Below are 19,117 nucleotides of genomic sequence, written 5' to 3'. Positions count from 1 at the left end.
GAGACACAGGATCTTCAGTGGGGAGGAAACAGGCGCTTTGATCCATGGGATTTGTAGTCTTTATTCACAACAGGAAACGGCCGGTCACAGCAAAATGCGATGTAAACAAACTGGAAAATATCCTCAGGGAGAGTAGAATGAAGAAATTGAGCCATAAAAACAGGTGGCAGAACATAGTTTGAACAGAAGTAACAGATATAAATGTTTATTAAATTAAAAAAATGATGTCAGAAAACCCCTTTAATGCACATCCTGGTTCCATTACACAGTCTTGGTGTGTCCAGATTTTCTCGAGAGAATAACTGGAGCACCAACCTTTAGATCCAAGAGATAAGGAGGCATTACCATTGGTTCTAAAGCGTTTAAAAACTCAACTGTGGACTGCAGCATCTGTTCTGGATCTATTGTGGTGTCAATGGAGTTGTAAGAAGAAACGAATCCAGGCAACTCAAGATTTTGCTAGTTGATTGCGTTTACCGCATTATGTCTTGGAGCCAAAATAGCTCTCTGACATATCAAATCATAATAAGGAGTTCTTCCTTTGTTAACCCCTTGAGGACATGGACAATTTGAGTTTTTCCATTTTTGTTTTTTCCTCCCCGCCTTCTAAAAGCCATAACTTTTTTAGTTCTTCGTGGACATATGAGGGCTTGTTTTTTGTGGGACAAGTTGTAGTTTTTTATGGCACAATTTATTGTACCGTATAATGTATTGAGAAGCTGAAAAAAAATTAATTGTGGGGTGAAATAGGCATCAAACATTTTACGTAATTTTTTGGGGGGTTTTGGTTTTATGGCGTCCATCAGGTGGTAAAAACGACATATTCACCTTATTCTACAGGTTGATACGATGACAGCGATACCAAATGTATGTTTTGTTTTATTTTATTTTAACACTCCTCCCGGACCCCACCGCTCCTATTCTTCCTCCGCTCATCCTATGGGTGGCGGCGGCGGGTTAGCGCTGACATTGCTCTGGCACACAGCAACAACGCTCTCCGCTGCACATCTCCAATTCCACTTGTGGTCTGGCTTTCATACTAGCCGTCTGACCGCCTCCGCTCTGATTGAGAAAGGAGTAATCGGAGGGCAGGGCAGCAGCACACAGTGCCTCCCACAGCCCTCATCCGACCTGCTCCCTCCCATCGCTCTCATGCCTCCTCCATTCATCCCAAGGGCAGAAGAGGCATAGCGCTGGTTGGCAGCAGCCGGTTCTCGGGCACACTACCTGAGCACTTCTGGCAGTACAGCATACAGGGAGATTACCTCACCAATAGTACTGCCAGTCTATTTGCCCAGCTGGACCCACGCATGGTCAGAGCCAAGCATCATTCTCATGGCGGATTCTAAGTTGATTCACCACCACTCTTTTTGCCACACTATTGTTATATACATAATCCTACTTCAATCTGTGACAAGCACATTGGCACAGGCAAGGCACATTTTACAACTAGAGTGTACATTGGTGTTGACATAGGTCATGTCCCAATCTAGGTGTGGATAAAAGCCATCCTCACAATCCAGCTTCACAAGCACCTCTCTATGCATGGCCAACATCTGCAAATGACTTTAGTATAGTACGGTTGGGCGCACATTAGTAACCAAGTATAAGGGCATGTTCACACGTGGCAGAGTTTTTCCGCTGCAAATGCCAGTGCAGATTTGAGGCAATTACACAACGAATCTGCACCAACATTTGCATATTTGACAGGTAATTCAGACGTTGCAGAAAAGACAGCGGACTTACCTCAGATTTCAGTTTTTGCATAGCAAAGGCTGAAATCCGCAGTGAAATTCTGCTTCTTCTCCGCAACAGACAGTGCATGCTGTGGAGGGAAAATTCTGCACCGCAACCTATGGTCCGCAGCGGAGTTTTCCGCAATGTTTGAACTAACTTGCCTAAAAATGTATTGAAAAAAATTAAAAAAACGGCCGCTGGAGAATTCCACTGCGGACTGTCCATAGCGGAATTCCACAGCAATTATGCCACGTGTGAACATGCCCTAACTCTCTACTTTAGATGCAGAAAAACAGGTGTCTCTGCAATCGCCTAATTCATGCCTACTGTTGATTTTTTAATATCACATTTACCATTAATAAATAATTTATTCCTAGCTTACATTAATTCTCCCACACACTTTTCCACTCTCCCCCCCCCCCCCCCCTTCCCTTCTAGTTTACATACTTCCCCTGAACGGCTGTTACGTGACATGTCATTCAGGGGTTAAACTGAATGCCAATTTCGGGGACCAGTGCTGGTTTGTGGTGGTCAGGTGACTACAGCCCTACAGAAATAAGCAAAAAGTGGTATATTGCCATCTTCATTTTGTTGGACTACACTATTGATAAGCATGAGAAGCAATTGCGAGAACTGCTGAGCAGATTCAGATTTGCTCTCATGTTGGTTGTCAGAGTTCGGGTATGTTCACACGACCTATTTTCAGACGTAATTCAGGCGTTTTACATTTTCAGCCCCTGATTTTCAGACTTTTTTTTGTGCCACTCGCGATTTTCACAGCGTTTTTCATGGCCGTTTTTGGAGCTTTTTTTCAATAGTCTATGGAAAACTGTTCCAATAACGTCCCAAGAAGTGTCCTGCACTTCTTTTTGCGCTGTTTTCGATATTTTGGGCGTTACGGCCCGTAAAACGACCGAAAATAGGCCGTGCGAATATACCCTAAGCCTCTGAACCTGTTGCCAGAGCGGAGATGCCTTTTTGGCATGCATTCAGCTAATCAGTGACATCGCTAGTATCCAGGGCCTAAATCCTGGATTTTTGGCCAAGATCCCCAGGCGACTGCCACATTCAATTGTATTTGGGTCCTCAGGACGAAGATACAATTGAATAGTATGGCAGAGCAGGAAGCGATCAGCTCCCTACTCTATCCTTCATTAAGCTACAGGCTATGTTAGGCCTTCAGCTTATAAGGGAATGTTCACACGGCCTATTTTCAGCCGTTTTTTTCGGGCCGAAAAGTCGGAAGCAGAGCGCCTCCAAACATCTGCCCATTGATTTCAATGGGAAAAATGGCGTTCTGTTCCGACGGGCCGTTTTTTTGCGATCCCGTTTTGAAAAACGTTTGCGAAAAAGAAGTGCAGGTCACTTCTTGGGACGTTTTTGGAGCCGTTTTTTCATAGACAAAAAGCGAGTGGCTTAAAAAACTTCTGAAAATCAGGAGCTGTTTTCCCTTGAAAACAGCTCTGTATTTTCAGACGTTTTTGAGTATGCGTGTGAACATACTCTAATACGCTGGGGCATGATCTGTGCGCAGGCCGCTGCGATTACATCAATGGATCGTGCCAGCCTGAGGATAGGCCATCAATGTTTAGGGACTGCACAACCCCTTTAAGCCTACGATGTAGCAGGCTTAGAGGGCCCATTAGACAGGATCACAGATTGTGTGATCCTGTCTGCTGGGCCCTGTATCTAAGCCAATCACATGGTAGGCTTAGATACATGGCCCATGTGTGATCCTGTCTGCTGGGCCCTGTATCTAAGCCAATCACATGGTAGGCTTAGATACATGGCCCATGTGTGATCCTGTCTGATGGGACCTGTATATAAGCCTACCACACTGTAGGTTTAGATACAGGGCCCCAGCACACAGTAATCTTATACTGTATAAGATTACTGTCTGCTGGACCCTGTATCTAAGCCTACCTTGTGGTAGGCTTAGATACAGGGTCCCACAGACAGTATCACACATGGGCCCTGTATCTAAGCCTAACATGTGTTACTAATCGTTTTTTTTGTGTGTCTTCTTACAGGTTCGGTCATTGGACTACGTCGGATTCCAGGACTACTTCGATGACAGCTTTTTTTTTATCAATAAAATGGTTAATGAGGGTTGTGTGTTTTTTATTTTTATTTCAATAAAATATTTTTTCTATGTCTTTGTGGGTTTTTTTCAACTATATTACTACCGCCTTAGTAATGGCCGCCGGCTGACAGCATCCATTACTAAGGCAGGGGCTTAGTGTTAGCCGCTGCAGAGGCTAACACTAACCCCCTTTATTACCCCGGTACCCACCGCCACCAGGGGTGCTGGGAAGAGCCGGGTACCATCCGGTACTTGACCATCTGTAGTGAAGGTCGGCCACTGAGGTGGCCGCAGGCTGGTATTATCAGGAGGGGAAAGGCCAAAAGCAGTGGCCCTTCCCACCCTGGTAATGCTAGGCTGCTGCTGCTTTATTGTATCTGGCTGGTTATAAAAAATGTGGGGGACCCCACGTAATTTAAAAAAAATAAAATAAAAAATAATTGGAAAGAACGATGTCGGGTCCCCCCTCTCCCCCCCCAATTTTCATAACCAGCCAGATACAACACAGCAGCGGCAGACAGCATTGTCAGGGTGGTAGGTGCCACTGTTTTTGGCCTTCCCCAGCCTAAGACTACCAGCCTGCGGCTGCCCTGGTGCCTGACCGTTACTACAGATGGTCGGGTACTGGTTCGTACCCGGCTCTTCCCAGCACCCCTGGTGGTGGTGGGTACCGGGGTAATAATGGGGGTTAGTGTTAGCCTCTGCACCTGCTAACATTAAGCCCCGCCTTAGTAATGGAGGTTGTCAATCAGCCAGCGGCCATTACTAAAGCGGTAATAATAAAGTTTAAAAAGATACAAGCACATAGAAAAAATATTTTATTGAAATAAAAAAACAACCCCCATTAACCATTTTATTGAGAATAAAAAAACACCGTCATTGAAGTCCTCGTATCCGAAGTCCAACAACCGAACCTGTAAAAAAACAATCACACAAAAATAATCAGTAACACATAAAGAAGCAAAATTATTATTCTTACCTTTCCTTGGTCCAGCGCTGGAGCCCCAATGTCAGCGAGCTGAGTCCTGTATCTAATCCGATCATGTGTGATACGGTCTGCTGGGCCCTATATCTAATCCTATCATGTGTGATACTGTCTGCTGAGCCACTGTATCTAATCCTATCATGTGTGATACTGCTTTCTGAGCCACTGTATCTAATCCTATCATGTGTGATACTGTCTGCTGAGCCACTGTATCTAATCCTATCATGTGTGATACTGTCTGCTGAGCCACTGTATCTAATCCTATCATGTGTGATACTGTCTGCTGGGCCCTATCTGTAATCCTATCATATGTGATACTGTCTGCTGAGCCACTGCATCTAATCCTATCATGTGTGATACTGTCTGCTGAGCCACTGTATCTATTCCTATCATGTGTGATACTGTCTGCTGAGCCACTGTATCTAATCCTATCATGTGTGATACTGTGCTGAGCGAATGTATCTAATCCTATCATGTGTGATACTGTCTGCTGAGCTGTGTATCTAATCCTATCCATAGTTTATAGGGTCGTAGTGCTATAGATATGCTATGCTGTCTCCTATACACACATTTTTTTTGGGGTGGACACATACAGTGAAGGAAATAAGTATTTGATCCCTTGCTGATTTTGTAAGTTTGCCCACTGTCAAAGACATGAACAGTCTAGAATTTTTAGGATAGGTTAATTTTACCAGTGAGAGATAGATTATATTTAAAGAAAAAACAGAAAATCACATTGTCAAAATTATATATATTTATTTGCATTGTGCACAGAGAAATAAGTATTTGGCAAACAAGACTTAATACTTGGTGGCAAAACCCTTGTTGGCAAGCACAGCAGTCAGACGTTTTTTGTAGTTGATGATGAGGTTTGCACACATGTTAGATGGAATTTTGGCCCACTCCTCTTTGCAGATCATCTGTAAATCATTAAGATTTCGCTTGGCAACTCGGATCTTCAGCTCCCTCCATAAGTTTTCGATGGGATTAAGGTCTGGAGACTGGCTAGGCCACTCCATAACCTTAATGTGCTTCTTTTTGAGCCACTCCTTTGTTGCCTTGGCTGTATGTTTCGGGTCATTGTCGTGCTGGAAGACCCAGCCACGAGCCATTTTTAATGTCCTGGTGGAGGGAAGGAGGTTGTCACTCAGGATTTGACGGTGCATGGCTCCATCCATTCTCCCATTGATGCGGTGAAGTAGTCCTGTGCCCTTAGCAGAGAAACACCCCCAAAACATAATGTTTCCACCTCCATGCTTGACAGTGGGGACCGTGTTCTTTGGGTCATAGACAGCATTTCTCTTCCTCCAAACACGGCGAGTTGAGTTAATGCCAAAGAGCTCAATTTTAGTCTCATCTGACCACAGCACCTTCTCCCAATCACTCTCAGAATCATCCAGATGTTCATTTGCAAACTTCAGACGGGCCTGTACATGTGCCTTCTTGAGCAGGGGGACCTTGCGGGCACTGCAGGATTTTAATCCATTACGGCATAATGTGTTACCAATGGTTTTCTTGGTGACTGTGGTCCCAGCTGCCTTGAGATCATTAACAAGTTCCCCCCGTGTAGTTTTCGGCTGAGCTCTCACCTTCCTCAGGATCAAGGATACCCCACGAGGTGAGATTTTGCATGGAGCCCCAGATCGATGTCGATTGACAGTCATTTTGTATGTCTTCCATTTTCTTACTATTGCACCAACAGTTGTCTCCTTCTCACCCAGCGTCTTACTTATGGTTTTGTAGCCCATGCCAGCCTTGTGCAGGTCTATGATCTTGTCCCTGGCATCCTTAGAAAGCTCTTTGGTCTTGCCCATGTTGTAGAGGTTAGAGTCAGACTGATTAATTGAGTCTGTGGACAGGAGTCTTTTATAGAGGTGACCATGTAAGACAGCTGTCTTTAATGCAGGCACCAAGTTGATTTGGAGCGTGTAACTGGTCTGGAGGAGGCTGAACTCTTAATGGTTGGTAGGGGATCAAATACTTATTTCTCTGTGCACAATGCAAGTAAATATATATAATTATGACAATGTGATTTTCTGTTTTTTTTTAAATATAATCTATCTCTCACTGGTAAAATTAACCAAGCCTAAAAATTCTAGACTGTTCATGTCTTTGACAGTGGGCAAACTTACAAAATCAGCAAGGGATCAAATACTTATTTCCTTCACTGTATGTATTGGGACTATTTCCCCTGACATTTTAAGCCCTTAGTGACGCCCCCGGCTATTGTTGGGTCACTTAGGAGACCCAGCGATGCAGCTGAAAGCTGCGGACCGTCGGCCATGAGAAGTTTGCGGGGGGGGCCCAATAGGAACTATTGCATCGGGGCCCATGAGCCTTTAGCTACGCCCCTGAAACATAGCATACCTATTCTAAAACAGTCAGCATGTTTTACATTAAAATGCAATAAACGTCATAAAGAGGCCTTCACAAGGGGACGTCACACCGGTCCTAGTCCTGGGATTATTGTGTGGGGTGGCATTATGTACAGGAGCCGGACCCCTCTAGTCTTTATTTCAGGTACACTAACAGCTCAGCGTTACATTAATTTGGTCGTAGAACCAGTAGTACGGCCATTTCTCCAAAGTGTCCCAGAAGCCATTTTTCAATAGGACAACGCCAGGCCGCATGTTGTTTGTGCTACTGTGAGCAGCCTGCTTGGCCTAATTGTGCTACCATGGCCTGCAGCATCTCCAGACTTGTCTCCGATCTAGCAGATCTGGGGGGTCATTGGTCGGCAATTGCAAAGGGAGCTGCCAGCAGCCAATCTTGATGATTTGAGTGCCCAAGTGCATTCAGCGTGGCATAACATTCCTCAGACAACCATTAATAACCTCATTGATCGCATGCCAAGGCGTATAAGTGCGTGTATTTCTGCGCGTGGCGCTCATTCTTGATACTGAATAAATCAAGATGTTTGGAATATTTTGTTTCAATTTTTTTAATCCTTTGCATATGATTAACATTTCCATCAATCCTGAGATTTCCACAAGTCCAAAACTTTTCAATGTTGAATATATATATATATATACACACACAGTATATATATATATATATATATATATATACACAGTATATATATATATATATATATATATATATATAGCAACTCGCGTATTTCTCTGCGTTTTCTCTGCGTTTTTTAAAACGCCTCCATTACGCCTGAAAATTGGTCATGTGCACATACCCTAAGGCCTCATGCACACGACTGTAGATTTGATCCGTAATTACAGACCGTAATTACGGACCTATTAATTTCTATTGTCCACGGGCACCTTCCCATATATTTACGGGAACGTGTCCGGGCCGTGTAAAGGCTCCGCAAAAGATAGGACATGTCCTAATTTTTGCTTTTACGGACCATGCTCCCATACTTTATAATAGGAGCGCGGCCCGCAAATGCGGGTGGCCGTTCGCGGGTTACGGTCACAGTCTGTGCCTTAGTCCCAGAACTGGGTGTTTGTGCAGCGTAGGGACCCACCTTATAAATGAGGTTGCCTTGTCGTAGCAGGTGGGCTCACTTAGGGTATACTTAGGTAGCCCCCCCCCTAACAACAAGAAATATGGTCAGATAGCCCGGAGGTCCTTTATCCTGGACCCTGGGCTGTCCGGCCATACCCTCATTTGTGTCACGGATTCCATGTGACACGATCAAAGGGGGTCCCCTCTTCTCATTTTTCCTTTGAATGCCGCGCTGAGCTTTGATCGCAGCATTCAAGAATTTAATGGTGGAGATCAGGTTTCTCTAATCTTCGCTGTTAGTTGGCTGCGACTGTGTATTACAGCCATTGCCCCGCACCTGATCATGTTGACACACTTGTGCCCAGCAGCCCATGCAATCAGCATGAAGTTTTTGCTCGTCATGATGCGGTAATGTCCAGCCGCTCATGGCGAGCATAGTTAACCAGTTAAATCAAGTTTTCATTACATATTTTTTTTAAATATAATGCTTTTATTTTTTATATTTTTGTAAATATCCACATAAAAAAAAATCTTAAAATGGTCCAGTTTTCACACTGGTCACTACAACAATCACAATCAGTTGATATTTCCTGTTTTCTGTAGCTCACTAGTCAGCTTAGGGCTAGATTCACACAAGTGTTGCGCATCTTGGAGGTGAAAAACGGCAGTTTTTCACATCCGAGGTGCATCCATGCTTTTCCCTGCGGGACTACAGTCTATGGAGGGATGCGTGAAGCGCATAAAAATAGGACATGTACTATTTTCTCACGGACCCTTCACACAGTCCGTTGAAACAACGGCTGTGTGAACGGCCCCATTGATTTACATAGGTCCGTGTGACGGCCGTTATTTTAACAACCGTCCCACGGACGTATAACACGTTTGTGTGAATAAGGCCTTACTGTGTATACAGGCACAAGATGAGGAGATTCATTTCAGTATCATTAGAGGGTCAGCCAGTTCATGATAGCTTTATTTTTCTTCTGGAGGCCTGAATAATGCAGGATAGTAACACTATACAGCCTACCTCCCAACTTTCAAGTAACACAAAGAGGGACAACCATACCTCCCAAACGTCCCGGATCCGGCGGGACAGTCCCGGTTTCTCACCCCTGTCCCGCCGTCCGGGCGGTCTTCAAAATGTCCCGCTGGGCACTGCAGCTGTATCAAAACAGCTGATCACTGCTGACAGGCGCCCTGCATGCCAGACGACTTCAGCAGCGATCAAAAGAAGGCAGGAGTCTTGCGGCGGTTTTCTCACTGGGATCGATGCCGACACGGGAGTGGACCAGTCCAGACACCTGACCTGTCATCTGACCTCACCGGTCAGGTGACAGGTCAGGTGACTGGACTGGTCCACTCCCGGGCCGGCATCGACACCACTAAGAACGCCGCTGCAAGACTCCTGCCTTCTTCTGACGGTGAGTGAAAGCAGAGCGGAGAGTGGCAGCAGTAGGGCCGGCTACCTCTTATAAGGGGGCTGTGTTTTGCGCTACCTACAGGGAGCTATCTACAGGGGGGGCTGTGTCTGGCGCTATGTACAGGGGGGCTGTATCTGGAGCTATCTACAGGGTGGCTGTGTGTGGCGCTATCTACAGGGGGCTGTGTGTGGAGCTATCTACAGGGGGGCTGCGTCTAGCATTATCTACAGGGGGCTGTGTGTGGCACTATCTACAGGGGGGCTGTATGCGGCGCTATCTACAGGGGGGCTGTGTGTGGCGCTATCTACAGGGGGGCTGTGTGTGGCGCTACCTACAGGGGGGGCTGTGTGTGGCGCTATGTACAGGGGGGCTGTGTGTGGAGCTATATACAGGGGGGCTGTGTCTGGCGCTATGTACAGGGGGGCTGTGTGGAGCAATCTACAGGGGGGCTGTGTGTGGAGCTATCTACAGGGGGGCTGTGTGTGGAGCTATCTACTGGGCGGCTGTGTCTAGCGCTATGTACAGGGGGGCTGTGTGTGGAGCAATCTACAGGGGGGCTCTGGTGGATGATTTTTCCATTACCGGTAGCAGAGTTACACAACTGGAAAAAAAAATCCCCATCAAGTAACTCTGCTACCTGTCAATTGAAAAGTCATCAACCACAGGGTCTCCCTCTTGACTTTCATTGTTCTCAGCCTTTTGGTTTGTCCTGCAGCTGCTGCTGCCGCGATAAGCAAATGTTATACCCAAGTTAGGAAAAGTAACATAAAGACGATATAAACTGACCCATAATATCTGTGATATCCAGACAGTCTAGAGATCCGCAGTGAGAATGTGCGCTTGTTATTTTCAGAAGGATCTGGCCGTGATTTGATGTGTTGATGCGGGATATTGGCCGTGGTTAGGGGGCGTGGCTTAAAATGTCCCTCTTTTCCAAATTCAAAAGTTGGGAGGTACAGGACAACCGATGCCAAAGTTTTTTTCCTTTTAAGCCACGGCTTTTAATCTTGCCCATATACTCCCGGTTCAGCCCACACAGTATCATGCTCCCATAGTGCCTTCCATGCAGTATAATTCCAAATAGCTGCCCCATACAGTATAATGCCCCATAGCTGCCCCCATACAGTATAATGCCCCCACAGATGCCCCATACAATATAATGCCCCCATAGCTTCCACCATACAGCATAATGCCCCCATATATGCACCCATACAGTATAAAGCCAACACAGATGCCCCCATACAGTTTAATGCACACACAGATGCCCTCATGCAGTGTAATTCCAAACCAAATTCCCCCATACAGCATAATGCCCCATGGCTGCCCCCATTCAGCATAATGAACACACATATGTCCCTATACAGTATAATGCCCCCATAGCTGCCCCCATACAGTATAATGCCCCATAGCTGGCCCATACAGCATAATGCCCCCATAGCTGACCCATACAGTATAATGCCACCTTATTTGCCACCATACACTATAATGCCCCCACAGCTGTCCATACAGAATAATGCCCCTATAGCTTCCCCATACAGCCTAATGCCCCATAGCTGCCCCATACAGTATAATGCCCCATACCGTATAATGCCCCCTTAGCTGCCACCATACACTATATTCCCCCAACAGCTGCCCATACGGTATAATACCCCTATAGCTTCCACATACAATATAATTCCCCCATAGCTGCCGACATACAGTATAATGCCTTTTTAGCTGCCATCATATAGTATAATGCCCCCATAGCTGCCCCCATACAGTGTGATGCCCCTTTAGATGCCACCATACAGTATAATGCCCTCTTAGCTGCCCCATACTGTATACTGCCCCATAGCTGCCCCCATACAGTATAATGCTGTCTTAGCTGCCCCATACAGTATAATAACCCCTTAGCTGCCCCTAGTTCCAGTGACCACATATAAAGTGCCAGTGCCCATGTAGATAGTGCCAAACCCCCTTAAAGATCGTGTCACCTCCTCTGTAGATAGCGCTACCCCCTCTGTAGCAATTGGGACTCCATCTAAGGGCGGAATCCCCAGCCAGAGCATCGGCCACGCTGTGGCCTGGGATTCCATTACAGGAGGAGCCCCTGACATCACTGTCAGTGGCTCCTCCTGGAGCGGAATCTCTGGCCAGAGCATTGCCAACGCTCTTGCAGGTGATTCCACTCGAGGAGGAGCCTCTGACTTCACTGTCCATATATGGACAGTGATGTCAAGGACTTCCCCGGGCTCATCGCTTAAAGTGGCGCTGTGCCCAGGGATTCCTTTGTACTAATGAAGAAGCAGGGAGCTGATGTTTCCCTGCTTCAGCATTGGGTTCAACTGCATCTGCGTCCTGAGGACGCAGATACAGTTGACACTGGGAGTCCAGGACATACCACTGGCCTCCCAGGACAGTGGGGCACCGCCCAAAATCCGTTACTGTCCCTCTGAATCCGGGACGGTTGGAAGGTATGCTGTACACTATATGCACAGATAGGGCTTTTATGCATCTTCACTGTGACTCGATTGTCTTTGGGGAGGGGTTGTACACCATCACTTCCTTGAGACTGTAATAGTCTATGACATTTTTCTGTCATAAACACATGCACCCTGCTGTACTATCTATACAGCTGCCAACAGGGCAGTTTTTACAAATAAATAGCTACAACATTTAAAAAACAGAACAAGCACACTATTTCTCTGCTACAGACTTACATCTAATGAATATACTGTAACTAAAATTAAATACATGACACATGCCCTTTAATTCTCTGTTAGGTGAGTAAGTTTAGACTTGGTTCACACTGCGTTGGAAATGTTTGAAGCATATGCCCCAGCTGTTTCAACTGCAGTCTACTATTGACTCTCACTGAAAAGAAACTTATAAAATATATTTTATGCACACAATTGTGCTGAAAAGCAGAGCAGACTGAAATACAGTAAAAGTAACGGTATACACATGCAAGCTAAATGTATGCCAAAAGGAAGCTTTCTGGCATATGCTTAGCTAATTATAGTCTATGGGTTTATTCAACGTATACATCAGGAGAATTTCCCGATGTATACACTGAACTTAGTAGCCAAACACAATGTGAACATATTCTCAGAGCAGTTAGGCTATGTTTACATCTGCGTTGTGTGATTCCGTTGTTCTGCTCCGTTAGAGGAGCAGAACAAGTGAATAACGGACCCATCGGCTCACCGCCGGTTGCCGACGGAACCAATTGACTTTAATAGGTTCCGTCAGCTTTCAGTTGGGGTGTCCATTATTTTACCGGAAACAATAGCGCAGCATGCTGCGCTATTGTCTTTGGTTATCCCTGCCGGATCTGCGATGGAGGCCCCTAACGGAGCCTGCGACGCAGATGTAAACTAAGGCTTAAAGGTATATGCCATAAATGTCTGATAGTTGTGCATCCCAGCTTTTCATTGCTCTGTCCCGCTGATTTCAGGTGTGGAATATGCGGAGAAGTGGCCACATGTGGCTCTCTCTATTATGTTCTACAGGCGTTATGGAAACAGCCCAACTCCGCTTGCTCAGCTGTTTCCGTAACTCCCATAGAATTGAGAGAGCTGAGCACATGAGTGGCCACCTCTCCACTTAGTGCCTACCTGGAATCAGCGGTCGCCTCACCAGACAGGACAGGAATTGGGTGACCTGCTTACTCAATATAGGTGCGAGTCCCAGAGCTGGGATCCGCATGTATCAGACATTTATGGCCATAAATGTCTAAGATGGACATAAGCCTTTAAGTTAGTTTGTCTTTAAGAAAATCTAAATGCTGGTCTTTGGAATAGAGATTTATCACTCTGAGCTTGTAGGACAGGGAAACAATGTCTTTGTCTGCGAGGGAATAGTTATTAATTCACAACAAGAGGAGTAGAGCAAGGCGCACATTAATGACTTGACATTTTGCATTTGACTCATACTGTGAAAACTAACAATTCATGCTCTTTTGCAGAGAAAAAAGACCTTTCGTTTGACATCTGTTAAATGAATGGAGTTCAAAAAAATAACTGCCAGAAATGGCCCAAGCAATGTGAGAACTGGCAACTTTCCATTTGAAGCTGGAAAGGGATAGTGCTCATACAGAGCATGCTTGTCTTTTAGCTCTGTTCTGCACTTCATGTGCAACCTTCAATGCCTTTTCAAAAGGCCATCATAGTATGCTAACATGCCGACACTTTAAAGGTAAATTTCCCCTTTAATTTTTTTTAAAACCAAAATAGCAATACATTCAGGAGATTAACCCCTTCAGGACCAAGCTCATTTTGGCCTTCAGGACCAGCCCCATTTTTTTCAAATCTGACGTGTCACTTTATGTAGTAGTAACTCTGAAATGCTTTTACCTATCCAAGCGATTCTAAGATTGTTTTCTCGTGACATATTGGAATTTGTGTTAGTGAAAAAATTTGATCGAGTAATTCAATATTTATTTGTGAAAAACCCGAAAATGTGCAAAAATTAGCATTTTTCTAAATTTAAATGTGTCTGCTTGTAAAACAGATAGTAATACTACACAAAATAGTTACTATTTCACATATCACATATGTCGACTTTATGTTTGCATCGTTTTTTGAACATTCTTTTATTTTTCTACAACGTTACAAGGCTTAGAACTTTAGCGGCAATTTATCAGGAAAATGTCAAAAGGCTATTTTTTAAGGGGCCAGTTCAGTTCTGAAGTGGCTTTGAGGGCCTTATATATATTAGAAAGTCCCCATAAATCACCCTATTTTGAAAATTGCACCCCACAATGTATTCAAAACAGCATTTACAAAGTGTTTTAACCCTTTTAACCGTTTCACAGGAATTAAAGCAAAGAAGAGGTGACATTTACAAACGTCATTTTTTTTGCCAAAATTCATATGTAATAAAAAAAAATCTGTAACACAGATGGTTTTACCCTAGAAATGCAACTCAATATTTATTGCCCAGATTCTGCAGTCTTTAGAAATATCCCACATGTGGCCCTAGTGTGCTAATGGACTGAAGCAGCGGCCTCAGAACAAAGGAGCACCTAGAGAATTTTGGGGCCTCCTTTTTTAGAATTTTTTTTTAAGCACTATGTCAGGTTTTAAGAAGTCTTGTGGTGCAAAGACCTTGGAAACCCCCCAAATGTTACCCCATTTTGGAATTTCACCCCACAAGGAATTTTTCTAAGGGTATAGTTAGCATTTTGACCCCACAGGTTTTTTGCTGATTTTCTTGGAATTAGTCTGTGAAGATGAAAATCTACTTTTTTTCTGAAAAAACATAGAATTTTCTAATTCAAAGGAATAAAGGAGAAAAAGCACCCCAACATTTGTAAAGCAATTTATTCTGATTACGACAATACCCCATATGTGGTAATAAACTGCTGTTTAGACCCACGCTAGAGCTCAGAAGCGAAGGAGCGCCATTTGGATTTTGGAGCACAGATTTTGCTGGAATAGTTTTCGATGCCATGTTGCATTTGCAACGCACTAGGGGGATCAAAACAGTGAAAACAGCCCAAAGTGACCCCATTTTGGAAACTACACCCCTCAAGAAACTTGGGGTATAGTTAGCATTTTGACCCCACAGGTTTTTTGCTGAATTTATTGGAATTAGTCTGTGAAGATGAAAATCTACTTTTTTTTTTTTTTTTTAAAACCTAGAATTTTCATTTTTTACAAGGAACAAAGGAGAAAAATGCACCCCAACATTTGTAAAAAAAATTCTTCTGATTACGGCAATAACCCATATGTGGTAATAACCTGTTGTTTAGACCCATGGCAGTGCTCAGAAGGGAAGGAGCGCCATTTGGAGCGCAGATTTTGCTGGAATGGTTTTCAGTGCCATGTGGCGTTTGCAAGGGACCAAAACAGTAGAAACCCCCCAAAAGGGACCCCATTTTGGAAACTACACCCCTCAAGGAATTTTTCTAGGGGTGTGATCACTTTGTTAACCCAATAGTGTTTTTACAGATTCTTGTGGAAATCTGGCATGAAATATAACATTTTCATTTTTTTTCACAAATGCGTCATTTCTAAGACATATTTTTCCAAAATAGTACATGAAACGCACACCAAAATGTATTACTCAATTTCTCCTGTGATCAGAAATACCCCCACTTAGGCCGTAATCTGCTGCATGCCCACACAGTGTGGCCCCAAATCAAAGGAGCACCTTTTGGCTTTTCAGGACATCATTTTAGCTTGAATGACTTGATAGGCCCCACTCCATGCTTGTAAGGGTATGTGCGCACGACCTCTTTTCAGACGTAATGGAGGCGTTTTACGCCTCGAGTTGCGCCTGAAAAGACGGCTCCAATACGTCGGCAAACATCTGCCCATTGCTTGCATTGGGTCTTACGATGTTCTGTGCAGACGAGCTGTAATTTTACGCATCGCTGTCAAAAGACGGCGCGTAAACGCCCGCCTCAAAGAAGTGCAGGACACTTCTTGGGACGTAATTGTAGCCGTTTTTCATTGACTCCATTGAAAAACAGCTCCAATTACGTGCGTAATGGACGCCGCGAAAAACGCGTGCACTTGTAAAAACGTCTGAAATTCAGGAGCTGTTTTCGCCTGAAAACAGCTCCGTAATTTCAGACGTATTTGGCGTTGTCGTGTGCACATACCCTAAAGGATTTGAGCTGGCAGAACGATCTTACACCCCTAGAAGTGACCCCATGTTGGTATTCATCTAGTGGTTTAATGAGTGTTTGGGCCGCTAGGCTTTTATATCAGGAATCATGGGATTTAGGTGGTATTTTTTTTTACTAAATCTATTATTTTTGGGGCATGGTTGCCATCCACAGCATATTAACCCGTAGAAGTGCATTTGCCAGTGTATGTAACTATGCCATGCTAACAAAGCAGCTGACCAACAAATGTGTCAGTCCATAGCTGTTAGGGCGGAATTACACGAACGTGATATACGTCCGTGCAATGCGCGTGATTTGCACGCGTGTCGTACGGACGTATGTTAGTCTATGGGGCCGTGCAGACAGTCCGTGATTTTTGCGCAGCGTGAGTCCGTTGCGTAAAACTCACTACATGTCCTATATTTATGCGTTGTTCGCGCATCACGCACCCATTGAAGTCAATGGGTGCGTGAAAATCACGCACACCACACGGAAGCACTTCCGTGGCATGCGTGTGATTCGCGCAACAGCAGTCAAAAGTATGTTTGCAAACAGAATGGCACCACGTGCTTTTCTGTTTACAAACATCCAAACGGAGTGTCATAATGATGGCGGCTGCGCGAAAAACACGCAGCCGCACATCCTATGTGATGACACACGGAGCTGTTAAGTGCCTTTTGCGCACGCAAAACGCAGCGTTTTTTGCTGGCGCAAAACGCACACGCTCGTGTAAATCCACCCTTAAGAACACTTAAAGCAGGGAGAATTAATATTAAAACTGTATTGGACTGAAGGGCAATATATTTGAGAACTGGAGGAAGAGGTTTAGAACTTGAGCATGTTCACAGGATGAAAGAACAGGGCTTTATAATGTCACTACTTTTTTTTCAAAGGAACTGGTCATACAACGTCTCTTTAGCCCCATCAATCTCTATATCAGAGTCGAACTTGCCAAGGGACATTGGCACACCCTTACAGGCCCCTGCCCGGCAAAGTAGGAACCGTAATGTGCGCAAAACACCTACAGAATATATAAAAGGGCAGTGTCCAACACCATCTTTATGGACAGCAAAGGATCACCAATCCCCTAAGATATTGTCAGTTTTCCTGGAAGTATTTTCGGGTTTAACAGGTTGTGCAAAAACCTGAACAAAAAAAAAATGCCCATAATGTTTTGATCAGGAACAGCTCGTAAAATACAAATATAAAGAACTATGCCCATATCACCAAACAGTTTATAAGAATTAATATAACCACTTGATATGGTGGGACATAGTTCTAATAATAGGCACACTCAGTAAAATTATAAAAAAAATAGGTATTGAAGGAATCTTACATTTATATGAAATGATGCCGTCAAATAAAAAATTATATTTTTATCTCAAGTATGCTATTTCAGTGATTCAAACTGACCTTATTTTGAAAATTCTACCCTTCAAGGTATTCATCTAGGGGGTATAGTGAGAATTATGTTAGGGGTTTTTCAAAAATATTTTAAATTGGTGTGACTAATTATAATGTGAAACCATGTAGGTATACATCTAGGGGTATAGTGAGAATATTGGTAGGGGTTTTTCAAAAATATTTTAATTTGGTGTGACTAATTATAACGTGAAACCACTATTCATCTAGGCGTGTAGTAAGAATTTTTAGTTTTGTTTGGGCTTCTTTTAAATTTTAGTAAGTGGGCAAAAATATATGAAAATGTAATTACTCAGCTTCAAAAATCAATTTAGAATGGGCAATTTGTAAAATGAATGACTGTATAAATAAAATAATCTAAAACTCAGTGGAGGTATGGTAAATTTTAAAGCATTTGTTGATGCATAGACCTGGCTTTGTGTGGCCTCTCTCGCATTGGTGGATAGTGTCTTTTCTGATGCCTTTTTTGGAAGACACCCGTCATCTTTTCTGGGGTCTTGTTTTCTTCCCAGTGTGGGGGGGGGGGGGGCGGTATTACTGAGGGAAAGTGCTGGCCTGGGATTATACGGCAACTGTAATCTCCCGAAGAAGTGCCCTCCCCTACTGGGTTGTCAAATAAAAGGGGCTTGATAATTGACTCCTGAAGTTTGAGAAACATATTTCTACTGCTTGCGTATCTGGACACCACAAATGCATTATACATTGTCTTTTGGGTGAGGTGGACTCCCAGCTTCTTGTACCAGGTGTTACTTTTCCGCATGGCACTATAAGGCTGGGTTCACACGGCCTATTTTTAGACGTAAACGAGGCGTATTATGCCTCGTTTTACGTCTGAAAATAGGGCTACAATACGTCGGCAAACATCTGCCCATTCATTTGAATGGGTTTGCCGACGTACTGTGCAGACGACCTGTAATTTACGCGTCGTCGTTTGACAGCTGTCAAACGACGACGCGTAAAATGACTGCCTCGGCAAAGAAGTGCAGGACACTTCTTTGCAACGTAATTTGAGCCGTTCTTCATTGAAGTCAATAAAGAGCAGCTCAAGATTTGCGAGCGTCAAAGACGCCTCGCATAATGCGAGGAGGAGCTTTTACGTCTGAAACGACGCAGCTGTTTTCTCCTGAAACCAGTCTGTCTTTTCAGACGTAAAAGTTAGCTAGTGTGCGCACATACCCTAGGGCTGGGTTCACACAACCTATTTTCAGGCGTAAACGAGGCGTATTATGCCTCGATTTATGCCTGAAAATAGGGCTACAATACGTCGGCAAACATCTGCCCATTCATTTGAATTTGCCGACGCGTAAGTTGACTGCCTCGGCAAAGAAGTGCAGGGCACTTCTTTGCAACGTAATTTGAGCCGTTCTTCATTGAAGTCAATGAAGAGCAGCTCAAGATTTACGAGCGTCACA

Source organism: Rhinoderma darwinii, chromosome 1 (assembly GCF_050947455.1).
Source record: "Rhinoderma darwinii isolate aRhiDar2 chromosome 1, aRhiDar2.hap1, whole genome shotgun sequence".
NCBI lineage: Eukaryota > Metazoa > Chordata > Amphibia > Anura > Rhinodermatidae > Rhinoderma > Rhinoderma darwinii.
This window is presented reverse-complemented; position numbering follows the sequence as displayed.